Source organism: Rhineura floridana, chromosome 4 (assembly GCF_030035675.1).
Source record: "Rhineura floridana isolate rRhiFlo1 chromosome 4, rRhiFlo1.hap2, whole genome shotgun sequence".
Classification (NCBI taxonomy): Eukaryota; Metazoa; Chordata; class Lepidosauria; order Squamata; family Rhineuridae; genus Rhineura; species Rhineura floridana.
The window spans coordinates 103,540,578-103,551,184 of NC_084483.1; the positions used below are offsets into that span (position 1 = coordinate 103,540,578).

Sequence of the window (10,607 nt, forward strand, 5' to 3'; positions counted from 1 at the left end):
TTGTGAAGGGTAGTGAGAGGAGACTCCTATTCCCGACAGAGCTTCAGTGGCCAGAGTAATTCAACAGTCAGCCACTCTGATTGAAGCTTTGTGAGGGGAACAGGGCATCTCCTAGCAACTCTCAGCACCCTCCACTAACTACACTTCCCAAGATTCTTTGGGAGAAGCCATGACTGTCTAAAGGGAAATAAAGGTCTGGTGCGGATGTGGCCAGGAACAGCTTTGGTTTGAATTTGGGTAGCAGGCTATATTTATTTATTACATTTATATACCGCCCCATAGCCAAAGCTCTCTGGAAGGTTAACATGTATATGTGCCTGCTGTAGAATAAAAAGGTGGGGGGAATGCTAAAAAAGAACGATACTGTTTACAATGTTTTTCTTTTGGAAAGGAAAGGGGATTCCCCTCTGCCCAGCCATCCAATCTCCTCCCCTCCCCCAGGTCAGTTTCACCTATCCTACATGACTGCACAGGAGTAAATCCCACTGAAGTCAAAAAACATACAAATGATCAAACCTGCCCCCTCCTCCTCCCTCCTAACCCCTCCCGTTTGCCCCTTCCTCCTCCTTCCTTCATCCCTCCCTTCCCTTCCCCCATCCCCTTCCAATCCCCTCCTTCTCCTCCCCCTCCCCACATGATCAGTTTTACCTATCCTAGGACTATGACCTGGGAGACCAGGGTTTGAATCCCCACACAGCCATGAAGCTAACTTCATGACCTTGGGCCAGGCACTGCCTCTCAGCCTCAGAGGAAAGCAATGGTAAACCACCCCTGAATGCCACTTACCATGAAAACCCTATTCTTAGGGTCGCCATAAGTCAGAATCGACTTGAAGGCAGTCCATTTCATTTTCAGGCTTGATTGCATGGAAGTAAATCCCACAGAACTCAATAAGCATGCAAATGATCAGACCTGCCTTTCCCCTCCTTACCCTCTCCTCTCCCTTCCTCCTCTCCTCCCCTTTTCCTTCTTCCTTCTCCCCTGCCCACTCCAGGCTTCCCTCCCCCATGGTCAATTTTACTATCTTAAGCATGATTGCATGGAAGCAAATCCCACTGAACTCAATAAATAATCAAATGATAAAACCTGCCCCCCTCCTCCCCCTCCTGCCTGCTCCACTCCTCCTCCTCCCCTCCCCATCCCCTGTGGTCACATTTACCTATCCTAACCATGATTGCAAGGGAGTAAATCCCACTGAACTCAATAAGCATGCAAATGATCAATCCATTCTCAGCAAACTTGCACAGGATCCCATTTCTTACCTCCCGGATTAAAAAGCAGAGAAATTCACTAATAGGCAAAAAACCTTGTGGTTTAAGAATGTATCTATAGCCAACAGATATTTCTACCAAACTTTAAAAAGCAGGGAAATTGGGCAGCTATAGTGAATGCATCAGGGGAGCAGGAGACCTGGCCTCCTCTCTCAGATATTGGACTGCCCTACAAATTGGTCAAAATGCAAACACCATTTGGGTTGGTCTTTCACAGTCCAATCCACTTCCTGTGTAGCTTGGAAGAATTTGGTAACATGTGCCTCTGAGCATATGGTGAGTGGTGGCATCACCTGCAATTAGCCCAAATAACATAAACAAGATCCCCCCTTCAACAGGCAACCGCAAAACTGCTATACTAATATATGCAGATGATTTGGTATTGCTATATTTGAACAAAACTGGGCTGAAGAGAACCCCATGATTACTGTATAAAAACATCTTATAATTAATTATGCTAAATCTAAATGGTTTTTGGCAGATGTCCCCCCAAGAGCAACTGGGTCTTAGGTAATAAGATAGAACAGGTTTCCTACTTTAAGTATCTGGGAGTATATTTTGATGAGAAACATTCTTGGAACACTCATCTACAGAATGTTAAAATAACAGCACAGAGAACTACTCAAGCTATCCTCAAATTTTTTTACTCTAGGGGAGGCAGGTTGGTTAACCCTGCACTGAAAGTGTTGTACACCGCCCTGAGAGCTTTCTGCTATAGGGCGGTCTAGAAATGTAATTAAATAAAATAAATAAATAAATAAAATTCTTGGGAAGGTGGTTCCCCAAATCCAATATGGTATTGAGATTTGGGGAATAAGGCAGAACAACTTGAAGGAGCTGGAAGTTTGCCAAAATAAATTGGCAGTACCTCCAGGGCCCCAGCCCCGTTTATCAGGACAGAGACAGGCACGGTTTCGGTTAAAACTAGGGTGCAGAAGGCAGCCCTTCTATATTACAAGAGGGTCCTGGACATGACGGAAGACCGTCTTACAAAGTTATGCCTGAGAGAGCAATGGAGGAAGGGCGGTTGGCAATTTTATTGAAGTTTCCTATAGTAAACCATTCTCTTTTGCTTCTGTTTCTGTGAATACGTGAAGTACAGCAACACTTTGCAACACTAAAAAAAAAGCTCCAAAAACAATTGTGGAATAATGGCACTGACTGTTCTGCAGAACAGTTTCCAATGGACACGAGGAGTGTCTCAGTTTGCACAAGATAAAAGAGTGGGAGGTGAAATATATTCTAGCAAAATTCTAGGTGTGCTCTATGTTTTTAATTGACCATGCCCCCTTTCCTTAAGTGGAGTAGTTTAAGCATAGCAGGCTGAAAACATGCATCTTGGGCAGGCCAAGTTTGTTTTTTCCAACAGCTAGAGTCATTGCTTAAGTAGCAACATAATTTTACATCAAACTGCAGTTTCAGATTCAACTGTTAATGCACCCAAAATAGAAATAGAGCTTAACCTCCAGTTAGAAACACAAAAGGCTGTCTTCACCATCATATGACATTGACCAATAAAAACGCTTTGAAATTAATAAAAATAAATTTGACACCTATTTCTACGATGAATAATGAGAGAAATATAATTTTCTAGGTTAGATTCTCTGTAAAAACAGTAGTAACACAGAAGAGAAGCAAAGAACATCAACATACAAAAAATGTAATTCTCCATCTTTAAAGATGACAGGTGTTGCCACCACTCACCGTATACTCAGAGGCACATGTTACCACATGGAACATGGAACAGAATTGATTGGTGGGGGCATGTGCCCTTGTCCTCCCCTCTGATCCAATCCCTAGAAGCACGTCATAGGACTATACTGAGAAGAGAGCTCTTAGGAAGAAGGGCTAGGGAGTGGCAGCAGCTTCTCCTCCTCTCTTCCTTTTAGAATCATAGAATAGTAGAGTTGGAAGGGGCCTATAAGGCCATCGAGTCCAACCCCCTGCTCTTTCCCTGAAGAAGCTCTCTAAGACTATGGGCTTTGCAAGAAGTGAGGCTGTCCAAAATGTTGCCTGCAATACACTGAAGAACTATCTTTGCTGTTCTTAAAACACAGCAGTGGAAGGTATTTGTTTTTTTGGGTTTTTTTAGAAGACAAAGTTAAAAACTTCATTTAAGTTTTAAAAAATCCCACATTGCTCTGCTTTAGCAAAAGTAAAACCCTAGACATCTTTCAGAACTATGCAGGTAAAGTTCTAGACAGCTTCACTTTTTAAGGGCTGTCAGAAACCTCTGAAGGCCTATCAGAGGGCACAAACCACCACCAGAAAGAAAGGTTAGTGTGAAGCTGCAAAAAAATTAAATATGGTACAAGCAAGAACAGTTGTGGCCTGCCTGGTGGGCTGGAGCTGCAGCAACAGTCTCCTGGCAGGGGTATCACTACCACTTACCGCAAGGTGTGAGGTAGTAGCAAGGACGGGGTTGCACAAAAATGCACCAGCAGCGCCAAATCTGGTACTCCCAATGATGCACCAGCACAGTCCTGACTTTACTGCCACCTCACCCCTCCCAGTAAGCAGTAGCATCACCCCTGCCAGGAGGCTATTACCCCATTGGGGGAGCTCCTCCTGAGCAAGAATACCCCCCAATCAGCCACCTCTTAATTATTTTAAGGTAAGAAACAGAGAAACCTGGCTCCCCACTTTTTCTTACGAAATTATAGAAGAAAGTGATTACCTCCACACACACAAAAAGCCCCTGGACCTATTAGTCTGCAGTATGACAGGTTTAATCAACTCTGGTAAAAAAAAAAAAAGCAGGGGAAGTATTAGACATTTTTAGATTCCCCATTAGGGTGAATGGGGAAAACACAGAGCTTTGTTTTATATAGAGCGGTTCAGAACCCAAACTGCAGACTGATGCATAGAGACTACAGAGTGACTCAAGAACAGACTGGAAATTTTAAAAATGAACAGACACAAGGTAAATCTTGGGGCCCATGCATACCCCCTATTAAAATCTAATAAAATAAATGGTTATGGCTTTTATTTTATGAGCTGCCTCACACTTTATAGCAAGAGACAGCATAAACAGGAAGGACTCCATGAACCCTCGTACCACCATGTTCACCTTGTAAAAGGAGTTGCACAGAGGTGCACACAAGTTCTAGATTCAGGAACAGCTTGAGAGATAGAACAGCCTGAAGACATAGGTGAAGCTGATCAAGTGACTGTATAAACCACTTGGATTAGAGAGCATGTTGGAATCACATGTAAACTTTTCCAAGCTCCTTGAAGGAACAACAGGGTGTAACAATAAGTTTGAACTTCCTCTGCACAGTCGTTCAGATATTGTAACAAAGGTATACTCAGAAAACTTGCATAGCCTCTTACCTAACATCTAAAGGAACACTCAGAATAAAAGTATTCCAATGTTTCAGGGTAGGCTGTTACCATGAAACTACTTTTTGCTACCTTGTAGTAAAAAAACCCAGCTCTTTGCTACCTTGTAGTGAAATTGTGTGTGAAATAGCAGTTTTCTCATAGATTCAACTTCTTGATCAAGACATAGTTAACTGTAATGGTTAATTCCAGCCAGCTTCTCATGCACTGAGCTGGTTTGCGTCTAATGCTAAGCCAAACCACTGCTTATCATGAACACACAAGCATGAGGGTTTCCAGAGAGGAGATCATGGCTGTCACATTCTTTTCCCGGTCCTCCTGCTGCTGCACTGCTATGAGCTAAGCCATTGTTCGGCTTAGAGTGTTGTCCAAACCCAGGTTCATGGTTTGTCTCCTCCAGGCAAACCATGAACTGTAAACCCAACTACAAACCTTGATTACAGCCTGTGCTTTGTTTGGAGCGAGACAAATGATGAGCCTGGATTCAGATGACACACTAAGCCAAATTATGGCTTAGCCCAGCCTTTCCCAACCAGTGTGCCTCCAGATGTTGTTGGACCACAACTCCCATCAGCTTCAGCCGGCATTGCCACTGGTCAGGAAAGATGGGAATTGTGGTCCAACAACATCTGGAGGCACGCTGGTTGGGAAAGGCTGGCTTAGCCCGTGGCAGTGCATCATCATCAGGACTAGGGCAGCAAAGTGGCCACTATCTCTGCTCCATGAGCCTACATGTTCATGTTAAGCCATACATACCAGCTCACTGTGTTGTACTCTGGTACTGATACACAGGTACAAAATACATGTACCCTATGTTAGTTGTGAAGGGCACAAAAATGTATTAAGTCACTGATCTCTCTAAAATACATAGAAATTGGACCTCACTGCCCTTGCTATTTCTGAATGTATTATAAATGTCCATTTTATTTGGATATCTGTCAGGACATTTGGATAGCACATATTGACTTACATGTTTATACTGTGAGAGATTGCATTGATGGTCATTCGTATTAATGTGAGCTGATTTTTTCTTTTTTGTTAAACTTGCTATTAAAAATAAAACACAGAGAACTAGCATTTTGAAAACGAAAAGCTCTATTTCTGTAGAGACATAGGAACCTTATTGTCCATCTAACTCAGTATTGTCTACACTGACAATCAGTGGGTCTTCCAGTGTTTGAAATAAGGATCTTATCTAGCCATTCTGGAAATCCCAGGGATTGAATTAGAGACCTTTTGCATGAAAGCATGTGCTCTACCACTAAGCTATAGCCATTCCCCATTCACAACTAACACAGCCTGCACACGTTTTGTATTTTGAGTATCAGTATCCATACAAGAAGTTGTGCAAGATGCTGCACAGTATTTTAATAGGTTGCAGGATATAATAGTAGTACGAAGGTAACGTAAGTATAGCCTAATCCTATGCATGTGTATTCAGAAGCAATTCTCACAAAGTTCAATGGGAGCTAAATCCAAGTAAGTCTGCGCAGTCAAGTGCAGCTCCAAGCAAACAGTAGATGGATGTTTCACTACTTAACTTCCAAAACCAAGTCAGTCAAAACCAAAACAGACATTCGCCCTTTCCACGCATTAAATGTGTGAAGGGGCTCTACATTATTAAAGGGATATCAGGGCCCCACCCCTGAAGTCATGTGGCTCTCCAGCCTCTCCAATGTCCATGCATTGAGAGAGAAAGTCTACATGTGTAGATGTCTACAGCTTTTGGCTTCTATGGGAGCTGAGACTGCAGGATTCCAGCTCCTGTACAGGCCTATGTACATAGGCTTTCCCCCTGCTCAATGGCTGAATACTGTGGAAAGGCACTGTATGACCCTGAGGGTAGTCTTACTGCCCCTTTAACTGTGTGTAATGTGTGAAGGGAGCTTTTAGTTACAGAGTATGGGACGGCGTGTTCCTCTATTCTAGAAAAGATCTACATGTGGAAACCCACTACAGCTAAGACCATAAACAACCTCACTGAAGCATGTCACCTTGCACTACATAAGCCTATTTATTTATTTACTCATTAGATTTATATCCCACCCTTTCTCCCAGTAGAAGCCCAGGGCGACTTTGAGAACTTCTTGCTGAAAAGGGAGCATACATGAATAAAACAATAATGAACAAAGTTTGGGGAAATTCTAAGAAGATAGGAAGACAAACTTGGACAGTCTGCAATAATCAACCCAGGCATGGAAAGGCAATGAAGTCCAGAAAAAATCACAGCAGGAGCCCAGACATAGCATCATGTTTGGGACAAAACTGACAGTTTCCCACGAGGCAACTTTCAAGCTGCAGATTTCAACGCTATTTTTAAGTACTCTTTCAATTCCTTTCACTGCAAAGTCACCTCTCTCACATCTGGTGGTACTTCCTCTTCCTCCATTTTCAATTTGTGATGTTTTCTGCAGGGCTGACTTTTGTGAGTCCCCACAGTCTCGCTGAGATTTATGTCTATTGGTACTACTCTGTAAAGCACCTAACCATCCTGTGGAAGAAAACTGGGATATATGCAGGCATGAGGAATTTAATATATTCTGTTGCCCCACTTTTGAGATTGCTATGCAAAAGGAGTAGATATAAGCAACCCTAAACGTTTAGGTGGAGTAACCTAAAGAAACAAACTCTGAGGGTAGGCAGAATAATTATTCTATAAAGTTATGGCGATTAACAGCTCTCTTACAGGTAACCTCATGGCCAAAACACAATGTTCCAGGACTCTCAGCATCAGTAAGATACTATCAAGGTGTCATCTCACCTACACTGAGCTGGATTAACAAGGATAACTTATATGGAACCAATGAATTTGAAAGCAATTAAATAGTTACAGTACGACATCTTTCTAAACTACAACTATAAGAAAAACTAACAGATGGGTTAACTATTACCTCAAATGTCTTCATAAAAATGTTTATACAGGGTTGTATTTAACATAGCACAAGGTGAATGTTCTGCCAGTAGGATTTCTCCTTGTGCAACGGAATTACTCCCCCTTTCCTTCTCCCACGCACCCCCTAGATCTGTTCTAGGGGTTCCGCCAACTGACCAGAGCAGATTTGGGAATGCTGTGGGGTACGCAGAGGGTGAGGAGAGGGGGGCAGTCCAGTGGCACAAGCTGCAGTCATTCCACTTTCACAATTATTTCATTGATTCCTGCCATAGTCAAAGTACTACATCAAGTCATGTTTTATTTAGAAACATTGTATCTTACTGCATAGATTCTAAGATGTTTTACTGATGTATGCCTGAGTCAAAAAATCCAGCGATCCAAATTTAAGATGACTCAGAAGATACACTGGGACATATAAGAGGCTTACAGAGACATTTTTTACACTTCCCACCTCCCTTTCACTGAAGTTAAGGAAAATAAATGTCCTTAACTGAACTATAAAAATATATTGTTTCAGACACTACTGAAGCAAGTTCTGTCAACTTTATGGTCAACAAAACTTCATATGCATTAAATTATTTTCAGTTATCAAGATTACCTGCTAGTAGTTACTTCCAGACAGATACCATTTAAAAATCATTCTATGATATTTATTAGAGAGACAACACTGTATTAGTAGCCACAGAGTTTTGATGCATAGCAGTTTTCAACCACCTTGTCACCATTTCATTCAGACAACTGCATAGTGTTAGATGAGCTAGGCCACAAGCACTTAAAAGCTGCAAGAACTCACACAGTTTCAGAAAGTTCACACCATGTCTTCATAAAATGAGGAAGCCTCAGGAGGAAATGCTCCACCCCAATATATTTCATTTTTATTAAAACAAAAACAGTCTCAGGAGGCTGCAAGCTTGAACAGACCAGAAGAGAAAGGGGCTGCTTAACCTCATCCCATTTTTTACTTGAACCCTGGCCCCCAAAGCTACTTCTCTCTTCCAACTGAGAGAGAAAAACGCCCAGCTGGTATTTCATTTCAGTATGCTTGAATAACTACAACACCCAAAGAGAGTGGTATTTTGATTTAGCCTTTCACCATTCCATTCAGTACAGTATCTTTCAGTGACAGGCTGTGGTGGCTGGTGCCCACTGGGGCTAGTGGGGCAGAAGGCAGGGAATTCAACAGTACGTGAAGCCAGAGCCAACGACAGTCGAGCCAACCCCTGAACTAGTTGTAAGAAAGCAGGCTGTCTGAAGGCAGACCAAGGTTGGTAGGGCAGTACCCCATTTGCCCTAATGGACTGGCCTGCACTGGTGACAGAGTAGATCTACATTCATCCAAAAGAACTAAGAAATATGCAAAGGTGACCTTGGAACAGTCACTGCCTCTCACCCTAATCTACCCTACAGGATTGTTGTGAGGATAAAATGGAGAGGGGGAGAAGTATGTGTGCCACTTTGGAGGAAATATGGGATATAAATAAGTAACTTCAAACAACTGATCAGCAGATCAACCCATTGCCTCTCCAGGTGTGACTAATAGAAACATTTTACTGTAGGCAACTAGTGTGATCAGAGCTTAAGTTTTCTCAAGGAAATGTGTAACTGCAGGAGGTGCCAACCTAAAGCAAGTCATTACGTGGTCTCAGCGTTTTACTGTATCAACGTGCCCACACGCATATACACACATTCATTTAGGCCTAATACCATCTCCCTTAATCCTCTGAAGGCCCTGACTGAAAGAAAACCTGTGACTCCTTATCACTCTTACATGACGGTTCCACCCAAAGGAAGGAGGCGCGAAGAGAAACCAGAAAGGAGCATTTGTTTTCCGTTCCCCTCATGCGCCTTCATCCCCGTCTCAAGCGCGCACGCCTAGAATGCGCGGCCTTCACACATCCCCTCACACACAGGCAGCCGCGAGCGCACAGCTCCCAGACACACACCTCAACATGCTAAGAGATGGGAGGCAACCTTTCCTTTTCCCCCGCCCACTCGGTCGGCATAATGACACATAATGTCAGGGAAATAAGTTCAGGAAAAACAAGGCTAGTCTGAATTTATGGTGAAGCTGGGCGAGAGCGCGGAGGACGGCGGGCGGAAGGAAGCCCGCCAAGCAGGGTCGTTCTCTGAGGAGCGTCATTCAGGGAGAAAGATTGAAATTGGGGTGGATGCAGGCGCAAAGCAAGCCCACACCGCCTAGTCCAGGGGCCTGGCAAGGGAAGGCGGAACTGCCACCCACACGCCGGCGCAGCAGCTTCAAGCGTTCAGCTCGAGACCCCCTTTCCTCCCTCGCCCCACGCTGAAAGATAAAGACGGGCGGCTGCCTTGACTTCTAGCTCGAGCTGCCTCCCCTTCCCGTCCGCCGGGTTGCGGCGGCAGGGGCATCCCTGCGCCAGGGCGGCGGCCACCTGAGCCCCGCCACGCACACAAACTAGTAAAGAGCTGGACCGAGGAAGAGAAACCCGTGCGCCCCTGCCCGGCTGCCCTCAGCGCTTCTTACCCAAAGCCAGCAGCTTTGGCCTGTCAGCGCGTCCCTCCCAGCACGACGATGCGGGCTGCCTGCCCGGGTCCCAGACTCGGTCGAGCTACCCGCTCAGCTGACCCGCTGGAGGCGGACACTCCCCTCTGCCCAACCCGGTTGCTACTGCAGCAGGCGCGGCGCTATCTCCAAGCTCCTCCTCCTCTGATGACGTCGTCTTACAGCTAAGAACTCAATAGGCGCGTCTTTTCGGGCGAAGCCGAGGAGCTAAACAAAATCGTTCACACTCTCCAATTATGTGGGAGTGAAAGGGATTTAGATATGAGTCGTCTTATAATGTATGTCAGACTTATCATTTTCCCCCAGGCTTTTCCCAGCAATATTGGACTTTGTTGTAGGTGCTTGAATCACCTGAATTTTTGTTTTATTTGCTTTTACATATTTTTATACTACTGTTTTATTGCTTTTAGTCAGTATTTTTGTTTTAATGATACTTTTTGTTTTCTATATTGTATACTGCTTAGCAATTTTTAAAATATTGGGCAGTTTCTAAATGCTTTTACACAAAATAAATAAATAAATAATAATAAATAATGTATCTTTCTTTTCTTTTGCTTAATTT

General features: G+C 43.8%; 1 protein-coding gene across 1 annotated transcript in view; it reads right to left on the reverse strand.

The window, feature by feature from the left end:
* Positions 1–10,206, reverse strand: part of STX7 (syntaxin 7) — a 42,657-nt gene extending 32,451 nt beyond the window's left edge. The window contains exon 1 of the mRNA XM_061623860.1: positions 10,007–10,206. The gene's annotated coding sequence lies outside the window, so the exon portion shown is untranslated. The remainder of the gene's footprint in view (positions 1–10,006) is intronic.
* Positions 10,207–10,607: the final 401 nt, after the last annotated feature.